We start from the raw sequence: 7,388 nt of genomic DNA on the forward strand, positions 1-7,388 counted from the left end.
ATTTGATATTCGCTTTGAAGGTTTAAACGGAGATGGGGACTTGTTAAAATACCAAAACTAAGATCATCGGTGCTATAGACTAAACGTATACGTACCTAATCGGCATTAGATTTGAATCAATACATTTATTAATTTATTATTAATACAATCGTATCATATCTTCCAAGTCAGATAAAATTATTTTAGATGTTTATATTTTATTTTGATTTAGTTTGAAGTGCAAATAAACAATGTTGATGTTTGGGTGTTGTGACCGTTTATTTTTTAATTCTCTGTTAGTAATATATTTTTTTTCTAACGAACTGAAACCTCTTGTCGATCGATCATAAACTTTAAATTAGCGAAATTTCTGAAAAATGAATATTTCAGATTCTTAATTAGCATACTGAAATTACTACAAGACAAATTTTTGTGTCTCCGAAAATTGAATCCGTCTGTGTAATAAATACAATTGATTTCTCTTACCTTACCTTACTTAAAATTAGTATCTCATATTTCTTGTGCAAGGAAATGAGGCCAATAAAGGGAACAAATTATTAATTGAGGAAATGATTCCAATAGTATAAAATTATAAGGTCTACCGGTAGAGCACCGGACGCGACGTCCGAAGGTCCCGGGTTCGAGTCCCAGAGCGGGCTGTTACTTTTTTCTGAGATATAATTCTTTCATATTGTTTTTACTTTATATAATATTTTATATATTCATTATTTTTTTGTTTTACCTGAAATGCTTAACACTTAAAACCATTGTTTTATTTGACGATAAATATGTTACAAATACTTACGTGGAGTTTTTATTTGATTTATTTGATAAGCCAGAGAACTTAAAACACATAAGTAAATCCGGCAGTTTTTACTAGCATACTACGAGATGATTTAGGTTTTGTTGTCGACGGATTTAAAAAAATAATTACTCTACTCTTTGATACTAAAAGGTTGCAAATTTAATTCACCTAACAAGCACGCAAAGGTTATTTACCTCTTATTAGAAGTCAATGAAGTTCCACAGTTGTATTATTTTCTGTATAATAAGATGACGTATAAGATTATACTTTATATTATATAATTTTCTCGTGTGTACAACGAGCATAATTTATTTAGAGATCCTTCGCTTTGTTATTAAGTGTATATTATTATTATCGACCTTCTTTTCACACGCGCGTACAGCTCTTCTTGGATGTTGTAACATTAACAAGTATGACAAATAATTGCGCGATTCCCACTGTGAAATGTGATAATGTATGTAATTTGAATGCCTTCTCAGATTATATTGTGCATTCTCTAAATAACCATTCTAGTATAATATATTTCACCTAAGAATTGCGATTACATAGCAATCGTACGTGCTTTTACTTATGTTAAAGCCCAAATTGGTTTTTGAATGCAAAAACCTTTTTTAATAAAAGTCCAAAAGTAAAATTTTATTTATCCACACTACGTAGTAAGGGTATTTGTAATCTAGTCCGGAAAAAAGTCATACAAGTTGCATTTTTTTAATTCAATGATATATCGTTGACGGCAACAGGAAAAGTAGGAATTATTAACAATTGTTAGAAGAATCAATCCTAAATTTGTATTAAATTATTGTTTATTATTCTTCATTTGTCACTTGGAACTCTGCTTTTAAAAAGTTTCCTTGTTTGAATCTGTTTAATTGTATACTTAGATAATTTGGTTAAAAAAAAACAGTTGATTTTGTGCCGCAAGGACATGATATAGGGGAAAGAATCTGTTAAAAGCAAATGAACCATCTGAATAATGTGTCGGCATTCTATTTGTTTCGTTTCGTAATTACTTATGATTTAATCAACCAATTAGTTTCGGAAGAGGAGTTCTCCCATCAACAGATAATTCATAACTTTAAACTCGAATATAGTAATACGTTTAAGCTAAAACCATAATTAATAATCGCAATTTAATGTAGGAAAATGAGTTATCAACTGCTTCAATTTAGATAATTCATACTTTTTAATAGCAAGAAAATATTCTTATTGAAATATTTGTAATTTAGTTTTGCGCTATGAAATCTTACAAATACTTATTCGTGATCTTGTCTACTTTAATTTCCAATAGTGGTTTCCTTTTTCTCTTGCCAACGGGTTGAGTTGCTTACTTAAGAATTATACTCATCCTATTATTTGATTTATCGCTTTCCTACAAGTTTTCGTTGTGACTTTTAATGGCTTTATTGTTTCTTCGCTCAATTCGGTGTCCGTTATTAATATTCTGTTCTTCATTCTCAACTTTGTGAAATAATAATTGAAATGTTTGTTCACTCGATAACGTTTCAATCTACACGATTTAAGAATGTAAAAAAAAAAAATTATGAAACTCATTCTGTAAATGTTGTAGCCATTACTGTCGTTTGTAAAAAATAATCATATCATTAAATGACTTTTAATGCACTCTGATCTGCCTTAAGGCTTCGTAGTTTAATCGTTTCACTACAATATATTATATAAATCGAGATCATAAGAAAATATGTCCGTCGAAAACCTGATATCCATTTCTTTATAATACGTAGATATATTTAATAAACGATATCAATTTAACACCTTGACCTCAATAATAATGCAGCGGGTAAATACGTTTCCACACTGCCTTGTATCGTAGTTGTTGACCAAAGTAAACCCCCGCCGGCTCCGGCGCTTACATAAAACCCAACACAAACATCAACACTATCGGTCCATCCCGTCGTGCTTTTCTTTTTTCTCTCCCTTAATGAGATTTATGTCGGTGTAACATACTAATTAAGCTGTAGAGCTTACTTATTTCGCGTAAATATAGGTACTTATTTATAATTAATGAATTTATCTAATACAACGATATCTCTCGTTTCGTCTTTAGATGCGATAAAATAAACCCTTATCCGCACCCCAATGCTGCATAGGGCACTGCATCATATAAACGCAGTGTTATCTTAATCGTTTACACATGAAGGAAAGGCGATCAGCCCTCCGCTTCAGATACCAGTCCAACTGATTAAATATAAAAAGTGAAAAAATCACTTTTATTTCTTTGACTTCCTCCTGGGAATCGAACCCGGGACCTCCAGGACCGGTAGCCGTGCTGACCATTACATTACGAAGGCGGACGATTTCACAATGATTCTACCACCATCAATATCCTAATAATCCAATAACCAACCAACCATGATACACGATTTACCCAGAACGAAGGTTTGATAGTCCCAAGAATTAACAATAAATTTGGGAGTCTAACACTTTAATATATCGTTCCAAACATTTTTTATTTGTTGCCGACGGAGATAAGAGGTCAAAATAAATTATGGAATAAAGGCAAAATAAAGGAATGGGTAAATGATCAAGAGTTAATTTTATAAAAATTGCAAAATAGTTTTTTTTTTTATTTTATCTTTATTTTTTTGTGTGTATTATGTTAATAAAGTTTAAAATAATAAAATAAAATAAAAACGTATGTAAAAAGAACTCCACCGACAAGATACACAAGGTGGCTTGGTGAGTATCTGCAATTTTTTTAAATGAAAAAAAAAGCCTTATTACGACAGATATAAAATGTTTAAACTCATACTCCTCACTCGATAACGTGAGGCTAAGCCGAGACTCCTTAAATCCACGGCGACGTGTTGTGGAGTGTTGATTTACACGCTCCGCAAGTAGCTACTCTTGATCTACCCGCTACGTGCCGGCGATACGGGAAGCCCAGCGGGAGGGAAGCGGAGATATACGCAGCCCGGCATGCAAATGCACCACTGTTCCTGTGTGGAGTCTAGTCTAGTCGAGTTACGGCGGTTTAGGTGCACGTAATGGCTGCCATAATAGTACTCCATAGTGCAATCTCTGGCAGCACAGAACCCTGGTATGACGAGTCGAGGCCGGGGATCACAATGAGAAAGTACATCAGCGAGAACGTGTTTGATAGTGGTTTTTGCAATTCGCTAATATCTCAGTTAATTATTATAAATCCAGCCGTAAATCTTGTATTCTACCATGCTTATCATCTTCTCCTTTAGTAAGTCGGTCTGGTACTCTTTTTTTTAAGTAAGCGTTATCAAAAAACTTTACTTCAAAATCTAATAGGTATCTCTACATATTTAACGACTCGTAAGATGTAAAATCCATTGTAATAACACCCAGCAATATTATAAGCTAACGTTAAAATTGCTTTTCACTTTATACGTAGGTACATATTTTTAATGTTCAGAATTCATAATTTACATCCTACATAATTAATGTCTACTCATATTAACAAGATACTTACATCCGTTACGCATGTTTTACTTACTATCCCTATATCTACATGCTTTTTTTAACCTTATTTTATAACCACAGGTTTTTCTATCCCCACAAAAAGGTTCATAGGGTAGTATGTCAAATCGGCGCCTACCACGATTATTAATTATGTGAGGTGTAAGGTGATCAATCCTGCTTTCCAGATTCTTGGATCTATTAGCGAAATATTTTTAATAGGATGAAGCTGACGTAAGCGAAGGAGCTCATGTTAAAGGACACGAATACTATATGCCAGAGAAAATAAACAAGAAATATGGCAGCAATGGCTGGGCCACCCGGGATTCAATACCCGTAATCGTACAAGTTTGTGTAATCCAATATGTACCAGTCTCCTGAGGTTTACAGATTTAGAGCTTTTTTATATGCGTTTGAAAAATATATACTTAACCCGTGAATACTTTACTTTCCCATTTGCCGTAACATGCTACCATAGTAATGTAATATTCACGCTTCTTGGAGCTGAGATAATAATAATTCTATAAGTTTCGAAATTTTCACCGCGGCTAGAGTGACGTCATTTTCTGGCAAACGCCTCGGGGGACGCGGAGGAGCCGTGACTGCAATTTAAAATGTAATTTACTTTTAGTTATTGTGTCAGGAGCCGGAGCGGGTGAGCGAACCACTGAAAGTAGCAGCACGGCTCCATCCTGCTTAATACGCGTCTATGAACTGCACGTCGTCTATTTTTATACATATTCCATCACTGTGATGCAAATTTGTGATGGCTTGGCCACGTGAATCGAATGAGTCAAAACAGAACTGTATTTTTTTTCTGTTACTTACTAGTTATGGGTTTAGACATGTGGAACGTATGAGTAAGAAAGATATAGTAAGAGTGGTAAAAAAATTATAAGGCGAATATAGTTGGAAAAATATGTAGAGGACGACCGAGAAAAACTTGGCACAATCAGGTATGTCAAATACTTGAAAGCGGCCGGGTCAGGAGTCGAAATAATTGGCGGGTATGTATAAATAAGGAGATGCATGAATGTGGAAGAGAAGAATGTTTGCAAATACTGGGTGGTGTGGCGTTCTATTCTGTCTGCCTACCTCTGCGGCGTGATGGTTCGTTAGTTAGTTAGCTAGTTATTATTATTATTTTACTTCCAGAATCTTTTTAAAATAATGATTTGAGAAGGTACATTAGGAAAAGAAAAAAAAATTGTAAAAAGTCAGTAGGTAACGAAAACAAACTAAATAATTTTTGGTTTATAGCCATCATTTTCCTCGTTTTATATAGTGTACTTTTAATCAAATTCAACATAATTTCAACTCTTTTTAAAAATTTGTATGGATTAGTATTTTTCAGTGTTTTTTTGCAGTTTTATTTATGATAGAAAATCTATTAAAAAAATTTTCCTAGAATATACAAAATACTCCTTATCGAAAGCCAATACAAAAATATTCGAAAAGTTAAATTAAATGGGAAATACGATAAAGTCCATAGTATAAACATTGAAGGAATAACAACGTAAATTTAAATAAAAAAAAAGGATCATGGAAAAAACTCATTACTACAAAAAACAAAAACATTTTTTTGTTAATAGGTTCGTTTATTTCGAAATCGGTCAACTTGCCACATATCATTTTTTTCAACATTAGTTATAGACTCTTACCAACGGCAAATGAAGTATGTACCTACATATGTAATTACTAGTCATGCAATTTGAAACAGCCTGCAGCAAATTGCATCGATGAGTTATGTTATAATACACAGAGTACCTAGGGCAAATCAGTTGACAAAGTTTGTATTGTTTGCCTTTCCCGAATTAGTATGCGAAAGCGCTAACTCGGGATTATGTACGAATGATTACAACAATTCCAACCCGCTCCCGTGAGTATTAATTTGATACATGTGATTGTATAATTTGATACCAGTACTGGCTGTAGAATAGTGCCCGTACAACGTTAGCTGGTCCGTTGGTCGTGTTCCCCGGCAGTTAGTTTCTATTTCTACGCCGATGTCGGTCCGCCCGCTTCGACCGATCGCTGGTCGCTAGTCGGCTACTTGTCTTGCCGCCCGAACTAGTCCCCGGTCCCCGCACAAATGTTGGAAACACGACGTTATGTTATAATAATTATTCCGTGGACCGCTCGTGTACAATGGAAAGTTGATCGCTTTATTGCGCGCCTCGTGTGTGGCATTCTTCAAATAGCTTCAATAAACTATTGTGTTCCCTGTAACTTGTAACGTGTACCTGAGAACGTTCATCCATGTTTCTAGCCGAATTTTACTTGCATCGTAATCTTAGATTTTTTTAAAAATGTCTTGCAATGTTGACAATCAATCACATCCACGTTTATTTTTTTTATTTTTTTATTTTTACTAATAAGATATAAGAGTCGTCGCTTCAATCGAAAGCTTAGATGCAGATTATGGATAGCTTTATTTAACTCCAGTTCAAGGTTCGTTACTTCATCAATACTAATATTATTAAATAAGTGTTACATTTTGAACTTTGTTCTTCCTCCCTTAATCAATTTGCCTTGTAACGATGTTTGTGAATTTCATCGGGCACGGTAACTTTTAAAGTATTAATGAACGTTTTCCATCTTCCATTATGAACCGAAGGAAGGCGCCGCCGAGCCCCCCCCCTCCTCCCGCCCTCCGCCCACCCTTCCAGACGTCGGACTTAATTGGTTAAGTAACTCGGCTATCTGTATTCACGGCGGGACTCTGCCTCACTCCGCACTCGCACTCGACCTCACTCTGCCACTCTTTACTCGGCCACTGAGGGTAGAGCCCGCGGGGAGGACGCGCGCAGGCGCCGTGACGCCTGGTTAAAGACTATAATATTCATTGCTTATTACGACTGGAACAATGATCGAGTAACGTTCGGCCGGCTCGTTAATTCACGGCAAGAGACTGATAGATGAAGCGGATAAACGTTCTGTTTGATTAACTTATATCCCCGATAAGGCGAACGGATCACCCGAGACATTGTCGCCGCGCTCTGCTGTGCGGAATGAAAATGCAAATCGGGAGAATCAATGCGGGTGTAGGGTCTTGGAGGTAGTTTCGTTTTGTGATTCAATTTAGTTCAACTTCACGCTTAGATCCTCTTATATACTCGTACAACCCATTGGACAAGTCTTGAGAGTCGGGTTTTTTTTC

This window comes from Brachycentrus maculatus, unplaced genomic scaffold (assembly GCF_059751285.1).
Source record: "Brachycentrus maculatus isolate JH-2025_06_01 unplaced genomic scaffold, ASM5975128v1 h1tg000399l, whole genome shotgun sequence".
In the NCBI taxonomy this organism is placed as follows: domain Eukaryota; kingdom Metazoa; phylum Arthropoda; class Insecta; order Trichoptera; family Brachycentridae; genus Brachycentrus; species Brachycentrus maculatus.